Source organism: Gracilinanus agilis, chromosome 3 (genome assembly GCF_016433145.1).
Source record: "Gracilinanus agilis isolate LMUSP501 chromosome 3, AgileGrace, whole genome shotgun sequence".
In the NCBI taxonomy this organism is placed as follows: domain Eukaryota; kingdom Metazoa; phylum Chordata; class Mammalia; order Didelphimorphia; family Didelphidae; genus Gracilinanus; species Gracilinanus agilis.
Window position 1 is genome coordinate 339,221,016 of NC_058132.1, and position 16,543 is coordinate 339,237,558.

A 16,543-nucleotide genomic window follows, 5' to 3' on the forward strand; every position below is an offset into this window, starting at 1 on the left:
TGGTGAGGTCACAGATCCCTCAAGAATGGAAGATATTCCTACTGACAATATAGCTCTCTGTTCTGTTTGCCAGTTATGGAAGAGTCAGATTATGGGTGCTGTCAGGTGGCATAATAGATAAAAATGCTGGACCTGGAGTTCAGGAAGACCTGAGTTCAAATCCAACCTTAGATAATCACTAGCTCTGTGACTCTGGACAGAAAAACCCTATTTGCCTCAGTTTCTTCATCTGTAAAATGAGCCAGAGGAGGAAACTGCAAGCCACTCCAGTATTTTTGCCAAGAAAAGAATCAGACATGCCTGAAATGACTCAACAACAACAAAAGACCATTTCTCCTCCAGGAGGACCAAACCCTGGGTTCCATCCCAAAGCAATAGGATCATGTGAACATACTCTCAGAGTAACAGCTGAGAAATCAGGAACAAGTGAATAGGTTCTAGAAATCTGATAATAGAAAAGTGCTGTCCCCATAACACTCCCCTGTGAGGTTCCTCTTCTCCAGATAGGCCAGTCTACTTAATGATTAATCCTTCCTTTAGAAGCCCAGTTCATTCCAATCCTTTTGATTTAGTGCCCTGACTTGCCTCTTAAAATGTCCTTTTACTCATTTTTAGCCCATCTACACCATATTTTTATTTAACATTACCCTACATAGATCTTCAATAGACTCTAAGCTCTTTCCATGCAGGGGAAGTTTTGTTTTTGTTTTTGTTTTGTATTTTGTTTTAAATTATTCCTAGCGCCTAGTCTTGGTACCTTGCTTATAGAAGGTGCTTGATAAATGCTTGTTGGCTGGGCTGGGATTTCATATCTGTCCCAAGATTCATCTTCTCCAAGAAATCTTCCCTGCTGAGCCTCACCCTACATCAATCACTTCCTTAATGATAATAATAATGAAACTTATCTTATGCAATAATTTCTTTTCTCCACCTCCTGGCTTCCCTGGCTGTCTTCAAGTCTCAGCTAAAATCCCAAGTTTATAAGAAGCCTTTCTTGATTCCCCTAAATTCTAATGTCTTCTCTCAGGTGATTATTTCCAATTTATCTTCAGTTGACTTATTATCTAATTTACGTATTCATTAAGTATGGCTTGTTTGTACAGAGTTGGTTGCATATTATCTCCCCTAGCAGACTGTGAGCTACTTGAGAGTGGGGACCTTATTTTTGTTGTTATCCCCAGCATGTAGCACAGTGGCTGGCATATATTAATAAATATTTATTCACTAACTGACTGATTAGACCCACAGGCGAACCTATGGTTAAAAAACATTTTTATTTATATTGCCTCATTTGAGCTTGATTGACTAATTATCAGAATTGTCAGATAGTACAGAAGGGATATTAATAATAATAGCTAATATTTACACAGGACAACTAGGTGGCCCAGGGGATAGAGTACTGGGTCTGGAGTCAGGAAAACTCATTTTTCTGAGTTAGATCTAGCTGCATGACCCTGGGCAAGATGCTTAGCCCTCTTCGCCTCAGTTTCCTCATCTATGAAATAAACTGGAGAAAGAAATGGAAAACTATTCCTGTGTCTTTGCGAAAAATAACCCCAAATAGGGTCATGAAGAATCAGACATGGCTAAAACAACTCAACAACAAATATTTGCATAGTGCCTGCTGTGTGCTTAGCACTTTACAAATATTATCTTAATAGATCCTCATGACAACCCTGGTTATGTAGGTGCTATTATTATTCCTAATTTACATTTGAGGTCCCTGAGACAAACAGAAGTTATGTGACTTGCCCAGCTAATGTGTGTCTGAGCAAGATTTTGAACTCAGGACTTACTGCCTCCAAGCCTAATGCTCCATCCATCCAACTAGCTTCCACAAAGGCTTCATGATCTGAGTAAGAGTTGGGTTAGATGATTTCTCAGTTCCCTTCCAATTCTAAGATTCCATAGTTTACAATAACCTTACAAGTTAGGTCATGTAAATTATTATCCCCCCATTTTAGATGGGAAAAAAATAGAGGATGAAGATATTAAAATGATGGTCCAAGGTCACAGGAATTCTACTAAACCATGGCCTCGAAGAATCTTTCTTCACACTCCGCACAGTGCCTGCCTAGTATAGGGCTTTCTATGAGGCAGGTAAGCAATGTCAACCCCCCAAAAACCTGATGAATAGACTGTTTGCTCTTTGGTCTGACACCAAGGTGCTTCAATGATTTGTAAGGTGAGGACTCCATCAGGAAGTCATTCAAGTTCGTCAATGACACAACTGATAGACACCTCATGCCCAGCTCAAGAATGCTGCTTCCCAAATTCAGTGCTTAACACAAACAGTAAATAAAAGCCTCTAGTAAGGACTGGAGAAAATATGAAAGAAACTAAGAAAAGAGAAGATTCAGGGAGGATTTTTTTTTTAAACTCTTACCTTCTGTCTTAGTATTAGTATTGTATGTTGGTTCCAAGGCAGAAGAGAGTTAAGGGCTAGGCAATGGGGGTTAAGTGACTTGCCCAGGTTCACACAGCTGAGGACAGATTTGAACCAGGACCTCTTGCCTCTAAATCCACTGACACCTAACTTCCCCCTTAGGGAGGACTTATAATAATAATGGTCTTCATTCATATTTCTTAAGGTTATTAGATATTTTCCCTTACTGAGGGAAGTACAAATAAAAATGAGTTTAACTTGCATCAGAAAGAACTTAGTAAAGGAAAAAAAAATTTCTGATCAGAAAGTTCCCTCTACACACTCTCGGATTCATCAACAAAGGCCTTTTTGCTGTTCCTCCCATAAGGCATTGTATCTCCTGCTTCAATGTCTTTTTATGGTTTGTTCTGTCTCTCCCCTCTCCCATCTCCCTACCTGGAATGGCTACCTCTTCTTGGTTTCTCTGGCTTCCTTCAAGATTCAGCTCATGCATTCCCTCAGAGACTACCTTCCATTTACATTGTAAATATCTTGTACATATGCATAGTAATTTGCATATCATCTCTCCCATTCCAATGTAAGCTTCCTAAAAATGGGGACTAAATTTTTGCCTTCTTTTAAATATCCTCATTGCTTAGCTCAGTGGTCAGAAAAGGAATAAGCACATGGCTAATTACATAAAATAGCAACTATCTGTTATGAGCCTCTCTGCTTGGGAAAATTGTTGATCCTGAAACAGAGGAGTCATTCTGTCCATGGAGGCCTTCCTTTACAGAATGGTAAAACCATTTAGAGTTTATATTGCTCTGGAATAGCCTTGGAAAATCCAGGCACATCTCTATGTCACAGCAAGGCATTGGATTAGGACCTTGTGGAGTCTGTTCTCCCTTTGTAATTAACTCACTTTTCAGTCATGCCACTCTTCATGACTCCATTTGGGGTTTTCTTGGCAAAAGTACTGACCTTCCATGACCTTCTCCAGTTCATTTTACAAATGAGGAAACTGAGGCAAACAGGTTCAGTGATTTGCCTAGGGCCACACGGCCACTGAATGTCTGAGACTGGATTTGAACTCAGGAAGATAAATATTGTTGCTTAACTGCCCAGTGCTCTAAAAAAGTTTAATGAGAAAAATATATACCTGTCTGCCCAAAAGAGCTATGAGAAGATACTTTTGTGTGTGTGTGAGTATAGGGTTCACAGATGTAGAACATTGCATATATTGTCCATTTTTATTTATTATATTGATCAATATTGCTGAGTTTTTTTTCTCTTACTCCGATTTTTTCTTTTAAAAAGTTTTTGTTACAATGAGTAGCACTCAGAGAAAAGGAAAGCTACAAAAAGAAATTTAACTTACATAAAAATAAAAGATATCAATAAAATTTATTTTAAAAGAAAATTTTCTATAACTCACTCATATGAATAAAAAGATTTTATAAGAAAGCTAAACTTAAATAAAAAGTAAATGTGAAAGCAGGTTATATTTTAGAAGAACCCTTTAAATTTACAAATTCTTTGATACATTTAGGTATCTTACTGAAAGTTTTTTTTTAACATAACAATTTAGCCTAGACCAAATTTTAAATACTAGGGTGGGGACCCTTCTGTCTCAGATGCCAGATGTGGCCCTTGGCTTCCTTTCATCTGGCCTCTAGGATGAAGTTGCTGTAACTGCTGCTGCTAGCGTCAAGAGAATAATCTTTTCCCAGGGCTGGCAAAATTGCTATTGTACTGAATGAAGCTTTATGCTCTCTGTTCCTAATTTTAAAAGCAGGTGAGCAAAATGTTTTATGCCTCTCATTCTCTGAAGGGAAAAGAAAATCCTACTAAATTAAATTGCTGTGGAAAAATCAGTCTTTCTTTTATTTATCATAAAAATCTCTCTTTCAAGTCATAAGATTACATTATTTCTCATATAAGAAGATTTGTTTAATAAATCCAGATCCAACATATCTGTGTTAGCATGGCCTGACCCCAAGGCAACACCAGGTTCTCCTTAGGTTGTGTCAGACTTCTCCTTCTGGAGAAATTGTTAAACTCTTTCCCTTTATTCAGTGTGCCTCCCTCTCCTCCACCCCACATCCAAGTTTCTCTGGCACACTGACTTTAGTAGCAGAGTTTTTCATTCTCTGTGGGATGTATACTGTATGTGAAGGGCAGCTAAGTAGCAAAGTGGATAGAGCACAGAGCCTAGGGTCAGGAAGACTCATTTCCTCAAGTTCAAATCTGGTATCAGACACTTCGTGGCTATGTGACTGGTCAAGTTGCTTAACTCTGTTTGCCTCAGTTCCCTCATCTGTAAAATGAGCTGGAGAAGGAAATGGCAAACCACTCCAGTATCTTTGCCAGGAAAACCCCAAATGGAGTCACAAAGAGTCAGACATGACTGAAATGAATGAACAAAATGTTTTTCCTGATTTCCAGTCTCACATCTTCTACTTTCTTTTAGATATCTTAAATTCAACACGTCCAAAATAGAACTCATTATCTTTCCTCCTGAACCTACCACTCTTCCTAACTTTCTAACTCTTATGGCTGAGGGTACCACCATTCTCCTGGACACACATATATTTTTAGGAGTAATTTTTATGTATTTTTAAATTTATTTTATTATTTATCTCTCTACCCTTATATACAATCCCCTGCCAAATCCTATTCTTTCTACCATCAGAACTTCATTCACAAGCACCTCCTTCTGACACAGCCATGACTAAGGAGCAGGCATTCATCCCTCATGTCTAAACTATTTCAGTAGTTGGCTGATTAGACTAGAAATCTCAAGTTTCTCCTCACTCTAATCCATTCTTCACTTTTTTGTCAGTGATCTTCCCAATAGATAATTTTGACTAAAAAACACCCTTATTCAAATAATTCTAGTGGTTCCCTTTTGCCTTCAGGACCAAATATAAAAATCCCCTATTTGGTCCCTTCTTACATTTTGAGTCTTCTTGTATTTTATACCCTTCTACCCCTCTCTGTACACTCTGCAATTTAGTGACACTAGCTTCCTTGCTGTTGTTCTTCAGTTAGGACTTTCCTGTCCTGACTCTGGGTATCTTCCCTGGCTATCCCTTCCCCAGGCTGGAATTCTCTTCTTCCTTATCTCTATCTCCTGGCTTCCCCGGTTTCCTTCAAGTCTTGGCTGCAGTCCCACCTTCTATCAGAAGCCTTTCCCAGTCCTCCTTTATCTTAGTGCCTCCCTTCTGTGATTATCTCCAATTTATCTTGTATATATCTTGTTTATACAAATTGTTTACACATTGTCTCACCCTGAAAAGAGGGACTGTTTTTTTTTTTTTTGCGCTTTGTTTTTGCCTTTCTGTATATTCTTAATGTTTAGCACTCTGCTTGGAACTTAGTAGGGTCCTTTTTTTTTTTTTCTTAAACCCTTACCTTCTGTCTAGGAATTGATGCTGAATATTTTGAATATATATATATATTTAAACCCTTAACTTCCGTGTATTGGCTCCTAGGTGGAAGAGTGGTAAGGGTGGGCAATGGGGGTCAAGTGACTTGCCCAGGGTCACACAGCTGGGAAGTGTCTGAGGCTGGATCTGAACCCAGGACCTCCCATCTCTAGGCCTGACTCTCAATCCACTGAGAACCCAGCTGCCTCTGATGCTGAATATTGATTCCAAGGTAGAAGAGAGGTGAGAGTTAGTGAACTGGGTTAAGTGACTTGCCTAGGGATTCACAACTAAGAAGTGTTGGAGGCCACATTTGAACCCAGGATCTGCTGGCTATAGACCTGGCTCTCAATCCACTGAGCCACTGAACTGCCCCAACTTAGAAGGTTCTTAATAAATGCCTGGTGACTGACTGACTCCATCCCATGTTCCAGACTCTTCCTAAACTTCTCTTATCAAAACTTACTTGTCAGGTGTCCCTTTTCTCAAGGACCCTATAATTTGCTAGACTTACTACTACTGCTACTTCTACTGCTACTATTCAAATACTACTATTATGTCTACTACTGCTGCTACTATTTCTACCACTGCTACTATTACTAGTACTACTGCTATTATTACTACTGCTGCTACTCTTACTACTACTAGTGCTATTCTTACTACTATCACTACTACTGTTACTGCTACTACTGCTACTCTTACTCCTACTGCTGCTACTCTTACTAATATTACTATTGCTACTATTCCTACTATTACTTCTACTGCTATTACTATTGCTGCTGCTGCTGCTACAGCTACTAGTAGGTAGCTGGTATGGCCCTTTAAAGTGTATAAAGAACTTTATATATGTGATCTCATCGTATCCTCAAAACAACCCTGTGAAATGTTATTCACACTACTTTATAGGTGAAGAAACTGAGTCTGAGAGATGTTAAATGACTTGCTCAGAATGACAGAATTAACTACTCTAGTCTCTTTGCCAAGAAAACCCCAAAATGGAGTCCCAAAGACTGAAACAACTGCATAACAACCACCACATAGCTGGGAAATGTCTAGAGCAGGATTTGAGTTCATGTTTCCCTGACTCCAAGTCAAACACTCTATCCATTATGCTACCCAGCTGCTAGAAATGAATCTGTGCCAATATAGTGGTGCCTTCTAATGGATGCTATACCTGCTTCCAGGTAAAGATTGGATTTAATAGCAGCCTTACTCTAAAGGAATGACTATAGTAGTGTGTGTCTTAAGCAACTAGACAGGAAGATAGGGAGAAGGGCATTCTTAAGCAGGTCAGACTTCCCTGGTCCCTCAAATCCCACTCTAGGGAAAGCTGACCTTGATTACAGAACAAAAATATCTAGGAACAAGCAGCCTGCTGTGACCCACTGCCCTAGAATCGAGCTGTAACCAACACTTTGCAAGTGAGCTGATGTGAGAAGGGAAGAGGAAGGGATGGGCTGTGGAAGAGAGAAGCCAGGCTAGCTCAGAAGACAAACTGAATGTAGCTTGTTTATGAACGCAGCTAAACAGATTAAGGGGTGACTAAAGGAAGGGGAAATGAGGGTGAGGGAATGTTTTGATTCCTATATTTAAATTAACCAGTTGAGATTTTAAGATCTGTTCTAAAATTAGTCCTTGGTCGCCACCTTCATTCTAGGAGGAAAGAGAAGTTCTCCTCTCCACTGCACCCCCCTTCCCCAAAACCCCAAATCTGACAGCTAGCAAATGATTATCTATGAAGATAATCTTCTCTCCTTAGGTTTCAGCCATCCACTGTCATTTCTATAATCAGTGGCTCTGTCTTTGGTGAGGGAGACGAGAGGATACAGTTGGCTTGTTTCTGAGACCATCAGCCCATTGGTTATTTGGACTTCTTCACCTTTCAAAGATTGATTCAGCTCACATTGTAGGATTTCCTTCTATCTATCTAGAAGCTGAAATCCTCAGGCAAAGGAGAAAAGGGAAAGAAAGGGTTGGGGGAGGGGTGTGGCAAGAATTGGTTGTGGAGTGAATATTGCAGAGAAAATCTACAAACAATGAAAGAAAGTGAAAGTGGCCATATTTAATTAGGTTTCCCTCTAAGGACTTGGTTTTGGCTTCTTTCTTCTAGCATTCTTTTTCATCTTTTAAACATATGTTTTAAAAGATGATGTCCATACGATTTTGAATGGGCTTCCAAAAAATCAGATTCTAGAGTTGTCATGGAAAAGGAGGAAAGAAAGAGAACAGGATCTGGGAAGACATTCTCCATGCCTCCTCCTCCCATCATCCTCATCTCCATCATGCCAGGCCAATGAACTTTGCCAAAGATCTGAGACCACTGTCATGACATTACTCCAGGCTCTACCCTATCCCACCAAAATAGTAAATAATTCAGGCTAAGCCAGTCTTCTGATTTAAAAGTCACAATATTCAGTGATGGCTGAGGGTTTGAATTTACAGGGAGGCCATATGTACTTAAGTATGACCTCCACAGGACCAGCCCTGTGGAATTAACAAGCTATCCAATCTGAATTTGGGTCACCCATCCCTGATTGGAAGGTTTCAATCCTTCAGTGGCCCAGAATCTCTAAGGATCCTCCAAGAAGTCCTCCCACAAAGCAATAATAGGCCTAATAGGATTAAGAAGTTATTTCAAAGAAAATTTGCAAAAGAAATTAGTCTGGAGAGATTATCTCTATTTCATCCCTTACTTCAGTGGCCCAAGACTCTTAGCCTGATTAGAATAGACCTTTGATTCAGTAAGGAGGCAAAAGTAATACTATAAACCCCATTCTGGAAAGGAAGTATATGTTAGGTCATTGGTAGAGATTTTATAACTCAATTTCCTTAAAAAAAATCTTTAATGGAATTTTTTTCTTGTTCCAGAGAAAAGACAACATCTTGCAATTCTATCCAGCTAAACTCCTAATTACTGGCACTGGCAGAAGAAAGGTGCAGATGACATGAAGCAGCCTATCATCCCCAATTGATTTCTATTTGACATTGGAGGGCACCATAAAATAGAGGACATTATCAACAGGCATTTATAACTGAAAAATTCCAAGAGAGAAAGATTAAACACTTGACTCAAATTCCTGCAGCAGAAAAGATTCCCAGGGAATGACAGATAAATTCTCTTGGTTCCTAGTCCAGTTTTCTAGCTATTTATCCCTAACTTTCTACTGTGAGATGAAGTAGAAGCAATACTTTATGGGAAAGGAAAGAATTGGACCACCAAAAACTCCGCCAAGGACGGTCCCAAGTCCAGCTGAAAAAGGAGGAGGATTGGGCGCAAGGCTAGCAACCTCACCCCGTAAAAAATCACACTTGCTACAGAAACTGCAACCTCAGTAAACCAACAAAACCATCGATCGCGTAGTCTGGAAGATTGCTCTCCAACAGAGTCCATGACGTGTGCTGGCAAAAGCCAACAAACTCCAGGTCTTTGTTGACTGGTGCCTGTGTCACATCTTGGACATCGGATGGCCTGAAAGGATCTCCAATGCCAGACTCTGGGGGGGAACAGTTGGGTGTCCCATCAGTCAGGACGCTATGAAAATCGGAGGACAGCGTTGCCAGACAGGCACTGAGCTGGGGCCCACCAGGGAGGAGGAGGGTCGGGGGGCCAAAGCAGACCAGTCGGAGATATGCTGAGAACGAGACAGGGACCATTGGAGTGACATGGGCCCAGTTGGGGGAAGTTGCCCAGAACAGAGTCCGTTGGCATGAGATGGTTGCTGCCCTATGCTCCTCTGGGAGTCAATAGGAATAATAATAATAATAATAAAAATAGAGTCTGGATGTGTTCAGTAGGCCTTCTAGTCTTATCCTTATCTTTAAGGGATAAGCTTTGAGTAACTCCAATCAATGGACAATGAATGAATCAAAGGAGAATTTATTTTGCAAAGGAGTATGCTGACCCCTCAGGTTGCAAATAGAAAAGCTAGATAGACCCTGCTTTAGAGGAATTCACATTCTAATAGGGGGATAACACACAAGAATGAATGAATGAAAAGGCAATACATATAGGAGATTTCATCTGCAGATGGAAAGGTCTCCTGGTCCTTACAGTATAGCAGAAAAACAGAAGGCAATCCCTCTTCTTTCTTGTTATTTCCACTGATAAAATGACATTTATTTTTCACATTCAGCCATTTCACAGTGCCACCAACTTTGGTAGTTAGAGCCTTCTTTGCCAGATCTCTAAGAGCTGTGGCTGCTAAGGCAGCAGACACTTGAAAGATGGCATTTCTACAGGGTTGTTTCCCTGGGTGATAGATGTGGGAAAGGTGGGCTGATTTCAGAGACATTGCTCCTCTGGGAGTAATTCGGTCTCAGGCAGCAGTCTCTGGCTTGTTGAAGACTAAACTAGACAAGGGGAACATTATCATCTTGGAGTCAATTCAGGTTAATTAGAAAATAGATAACCTTGCTTCTATATTATTAGCTGTGTGAGGAATGGGTAGTGGTCACAGTATTTGGGTTTTGATTTGGTAGAGAAAGGGACCATGGGGAACATAGATTAATGATCCAGGTGAAATGATCACACATCACTGTCACTGAATTATTCTTGTACTCAATTCTGACCTTAGCCATGAAAAGAGAATATTGCCAAAGCACGGATACCAACCCTTACCATTGGTGAGAAAGACAGGGTTAGAATTAGCTGCTTAAACTGCTGTGAATTCCTTTGAATCAGTGAAATTCAAACTAAACCTGATGGGACTATTTATCACTAAGCTGAGCAACAAACAAGATCAGATCATAGGTTCAGAGATAGTATGCCCCAGAGTCCAATTTCAAATACCAAGAAGATTGAGCAAAACTTTAGCCTTGAGTTAAAACCCCAAAGTTCTGCATTTGCACCTATCAGCTTTCAATCTACAAACTCCCCTGGGTTCTATTAGTCTCTCTCTTATCCACTTTGTACTTTACCTTAGGAAACCCAGTGTCAAAATGCAATCCCAGGTACAATCTATCCATTTTACTTTTGACAAATAATGAAATGTTTCTTAGATGATAGTTGGGTTCTCTTTTGGGGGGGCAGAAGGCAAATGGTAAGGGGGAAGACTAACCAGCCAGCCCTGTCTTCAACAGAGACAATGTAAAACGAGGAGTTTTATGTGTAGGACCTTTTATCTATAATCATATAGCAGGCTACAGGCACATTCAAGGTCTCTCTGAAGAACCTTGGTATTGATTGTGAGACATGGGAAACAATGGCATAGGACTGTCCAGCCTGGTGGACCTACATCAGATAAGAAGCTGTGCTCTATGAGCAAAACATAAGTAGCTCAAAAGAAACATGAGATGTGCAAATTTAGAGACATCACCATCCCAAATGTCTACACAGGCTATTTGTGCCTGACTTTAGTAGAGCCTTCTGAGTTTGTATTGGTTTCATCAGCCACAGTCAGATACATTGAACATTGATCTTGACATTGATGTCATTTTAGCCCTCTTTGAGTATGAAGGAGAACAAATGATTTAGAAGGCAAAGGATAGAATAGCACTGGGAAAGTGGTTAAAGGGTGACCTTCCACCAGGCCTTCAATGCCAGACTCCCACCTTGGACAGTCTCTACAACCAATAAATTTCCTTTGCTTTTGCTTCTAGACCAATGGGCACTGCCAGAGAAAGGAACAAAACTTTGCAGACTCATGAGGACAAACTCACGATGAACACTTTCACAGGGCTTCTGCTGCTGTATAAAATTCTCTTCCTTAATCTCTCATTGATTGTCTATAATTTTGCTCACAGGGGCTGTTCCAAATCTTCTCTTCTCAAGTCTTCAACCCCTTCCCTAGGCTTGACAAGTAATTTTTGTCTCCTATTTTACTCAGTAGTTCTTAGAATTCAGAGCTGGAAGGTCATCAGATGCCCTCATTTTAAATTTGAGGCACCAAAGGTAAAGTGATTTGTCTAAAGTTGTATAGGTAATAAACAATGGAATAAGGTGCTGAACCTAGGTCTTCTCATCCCATATCCAGTGTTCTTTTCATTATACCTCATGATTTTTAATTAGAGGTCATCTTGCCCCAGTTCTTTCATCTTCATATTTTCAACTAAATATATTTATGTTGTTACATTCATCTTTTCATCCTTTTCTCCAGTCTTAGATGAAGAGGTTCCTCTTTTCTCTAGGGTTAATCAGTCCACCTATATATTTTAGATTCTGCCCTTCCTAATAGCCAAAGCCCCTGGTGCTCACAATTTATCCCCTCTCTCTAGCATCTTCAACCTTTACCTATCTCCTGATCTTGCCTTTCAATTTTCAATCAGGAAAACTTCCTTGCCCTGTACCTTTTGCTAGGCTTGGTCCCAAAGAAGGTTTGAGAAAATGCACCTCCTTCCCTGCTTTGCAGAGATGGGAGAATATGGATGCTTACTATTGAACTTGGGTGATGTGTTGGTTACTTTTGTTGAACTGTAGCTCAAGCTCCACTTTCTACAAGAAACCTGTCCTGAGTTCTTCACCTGCTAGAGGCCTCCCTCCCACATGACTTCATATTTAAGTAATTTGTAATTATTATTATTATATCTATTCTTTGTATACTTAGATATGTCTTCTGGGCAAAAAAGTAAAATCTTTGTTAGTAGGGATTATTTTGCAGTTTGTATTTGCATGTATTATGTCTAGCATATAGTAGTCACTTAATAATTACTTCTTGATTCATCTTCCTTCCTTCCTTCCTTCCTTCCTTCCTTCCTTCCTTCCTTCCTTCCTTCCTTCCTCCCCTCTTCCCTTTTTCTTTGATATAACAGATGGGAAGGGGGGAGAGATGTATGTAGAAATAAACATGATACAAAAGCAAAAGATAATATTTTAAAAATAAATTTTAAAATATGTCCTCTGAATATTCATATTTATTGTGCATTTAAATGCATACCTCTTTATGTCACTATTTAATACTTCTGAATCTTTAAGTATGACATGCTTTGAATTTTGAATAAAGCAGGGACTATGGCGCTTTCTTTTGAGTCAACATGGACATAAGGAAACAAATCATCTTCCCCTGGAAATCTGCTGTTCCCATTATCTTTTTTTTTTTTTTTTGATGTTGTTGATGGCACCAATCTTCTCCCAGTAACTGAGGTTAATGACCTTGAAGTCTTCTTTGCTTTTTCTTCTCTTTAACCCCATCCACTCCTTATAATCAGCTTCTCACCTGTGCTGATTTTACCTCTGAAATATTCTCATGTCCATTTCCTCCTTTCAATTCCTACTGCAAGTACTTTAGTTCAAGTTCTCAATTTTTCTCATTCTGATCATGGCTACTATCCCCCTAACTGGTCTTCCTGCTTTGAAACTATTTCTTATTTAATTCATTCTTCTCACACCATTATTCAGTAATCTCCCTAATACCCTAATCTGATCAAATCACCCCTCTACTAAAAAATCTTCAGTAACTTCCTGATAGCTGTAAAATAAAGGATAAACTCAAGACCCTGTCATTCAAAACCTTCTACAATCTGGTTATCATCTACCTACCTTACTGGCCTTATTTCATACTAATCTCCTTCTCAAACCCTAGTTTCTATCACCCAAATTGAACTATTCTTCCTCTACCATTCTTGTAGAATTTCAGAGCTGGAAGCAGTCTAACTATATTTCCCCAAGACAAGTACCTTCCTGATGGCAGCAAGCATCTCTACTACCATGTAGATGATACTATTACCCAGGGCAATTTACTCTGCTTTTGAATAGCTCTAATGCTTTGGAAAGTTTTTCTGACTTCAAGCCTAAAATTGCCTCTCCACTTTCTGTCCACTGCTCTTAATTCTAAACCTTGGACCAAACAGAACTATTCTAATTCTTCTGCTCTAGGATTGTCCTTCACATACTTGCAGCTAGCTATATTGACACTCCCCACGTCTATTCTTTTATTTAAGAAAACAAAACAAAACAAAAAGCCTCTTACCTTCTGTCTTAGAATTGATACAAAATATGGGTTCTAAGGCAGAAGAGTGGAAGAGGCTTAAGGGCTAGGCAACTGGGATTAAGCAACTTGCCTGAGGTCACATAGCTAGGAAATGTATGAGGTCAGATTTAAACCCAGAACCTCCCATCTCCAGACATGGCTCTCCATCTATTGAGCCACCTAGATGCTCCCACCCCTATTCTTCAGCCTTAATATCCTCTGTTCCTTCAACTGATCCTCTTATGGTATGAATTCAATGCTCTTTGCCTTTCTGGTTGTACTCATCTATATATGCTCCCTAGCTCATTCATGTCTTTCCTAAATTTGTCAACATCTTTTAACCCTCTCCCATCTCTAAGTCTTTGTTCATACCAAGCCTCCATGTCTGGAATGGAACCTTCTCCCGTCACCCATTTCTGTCTGTAGAATTGCTTCACTTTCAACATGAAGCCTTGACTGTGGTTCCCCAAATGAAAGTGATGTATCCCTCAACTCCTTTGCATCATAATTAAAATGTCTACACGTGCCTTCCTCCTCTAGAGGATTGTAAGCTCTTTGGCTAGAAGGTCTATATCGTATCTATCTTTGCATAACAAGTACCTGACACATGACCAGCAAGGATTTGCTAAATTGAATTTTTAATTCCCCTCTCCTGAAGCTCAAAGCATAATGTTAACACGCAGGAGGGGCTCAGTAAATATTTCTTGAATAGCCTAGGAGTCCAAAGATAGTGTCCCTAATGTCAAATCCACTATTTGAGGACACTGTAGAAAGTCTGTTTAACCATCTATAAAACGAGCCTAGTTATCCTTGGCCCAGCCTACCTGCCACAAAGATGGTAAAATAGATTCTTAAGCTCTTTGAAGGAAGGATGCTTTAAAAAAATCCCATGGGAATGATAACGTCATTGTTATTACAGAGAGGTTACATAACTTACCCAAAGAAACTCACTAAATCTGAGTATTAAGACTAGATGCAAAGGAAATCTAAGATAAAAAGATGTCCTCTTCTTGACCATAACAACTAGAAAATATTTAGTGCTCTGATTTGCATTCTGAATCATTAGTTGAAAGGAGATAGGGTAATGGTGGGAATTAATGTCAGTGGCTGTCTAGGACAGTTTAATGACCTTTTTCTCTTGCCTCACAGAGTTTCTTTGTTTTTCTAGGATGCAATTCAGGCATTATTTTCTGCATAAACCTTTTCTAATACTCCTCCCCCAACTGCTAGGGCCTTCTCTCCCAAAGTACCTTGTATCTAACTACTTTTTAATATTCGGATTTAATATTTATTATTTAATTATTATGTTAACATGTAATTGTTTTATTCATATTAAATTGTTATGCTAAATATATTTATATATGTCCTTGTTATCTCCCTCATTAGAATGGAAGTTCCCCTAGAGAAGAGATTCTTTGTCCTTATCTTTCTAATACTAGCACAGTGGCTGGCATATGGCAGGTACTTAATAAATAATTATTGACTAATGGACTCCTGGAGATCTCCGAGATCTGAGAGTTAGGGTTTCATAGAGATAGAGTTATGGAGTGCTAGAGAGATTCTCTCACCCATGCTTATCTACCTCTAGGTTTTCACTCTATGTCATTTCAAACTCAAGTCTGGTTCTTCCATATTTACAGTTCTTCCAAAGATTTATTTTCTGCATGGAAAGGATCTGAGGGATCCTTTGCAAAAAAGAGGGTTTGAGATAGGGACTAGACCTATGATTTCATTGGTTTAGGGAATTCTCAGGTGAAGAAATTCCCTCTACTTATGCAGATTGATACTTCTACTATAAGGTATCTATCGGTAGTTGTTCAGTCATTTTGCAGTTGTCTGACTCTTTGTGACTCCATTTGGGATTTTCTTGGCAAAGATACTACAGTGGTTTGCCATTTCCTTTCTCCAGCTCATTTGACAGATGAGGAAACTGAGGCAAATAGCATGAAGTGACTTGCCAAGGGTCACACAGGGAGTAAGTGAGGCCAGCTTTGGACTGATAAAAATATCTTCCTGATTTTGAGCCCAGTGCTCTGTCCACTGTGCTCCTTAATCGCCCTCATCTGTCAGTTACCTCTTTGAAAATGAAGGATGAGCAACAATACTAGTTATGTCCTTAGAAAGTTGCCTAGAGCACTGAGAATCTGTGATTGGACCAGGTCAGTATATGGGGCAGGACTCAGGCCTTAAATTCAGGTCTGCCTGATTTTAAGGAGAGCTCTTTATCCACTATGTCATTCCCAAGCTGCTTCTCCTAGGGTAAGGAAGTTCCTCCTTTCCCCTAACCATATTCCTGTCTCTTAGTCTCTGCATCTTAGTGTTCTCTGTTCAAAATAAAAAAAATTCTAGAAGTCAAGAGTGGTCAAAGGGGAGCACATGGCATCCAAACTTGGCGGGGGAAAATAAAGGAAAAAATGATCTGGAATGATTTCTGGAAAGTTTAAATTCTGGTCATTGTTTCTTTATCTCTCAGCTATGATGTCCCAATTGTGACCATTGGACTACCACCCTCTTTCCTCCTCTGCTTTGGGTTTTGAGGAAGTGAAAGAGAAGAAAAGGGGGGGGGGAGGAGAAAAACTGAAGAAGAAAGAAAAGAAAAGAAGGTAGGGCTGAAAAGAGGAAAGGAAAAAAGAAAAGAAGACAAATGAGTGAAAAAAATATTTAATAAGCATTTACTTTGTACAAAGAGCTGTGCTAAACATTGCGGATATAAAAAGAAAAGTCAGACAGACCCTCCTCTCAAGGAATTCACCTTCTAATTGATGATACAATAGAGATAGGAGGTTTTGACTACAAGTCAAATGAAAGGACTTGGTGGTATCAGAGTACAGCCACAAGTCACA

The 16,543-nt window shown here is 39.5% G+C and overlaps 1 protein-coding gene across 1 annotated transcript in view; it reads right to left on the reverse strand.

Moving 5' to 3' along the window:
* The window catches only part of LOC123241539 (kalirin-like), a 685,986-nt gene that overhangs the window by 169,710 nt on the left and 499,733 nt on the right, over positions 1-16,543 (reverse strand). The window lies entirely within an intron of this gene.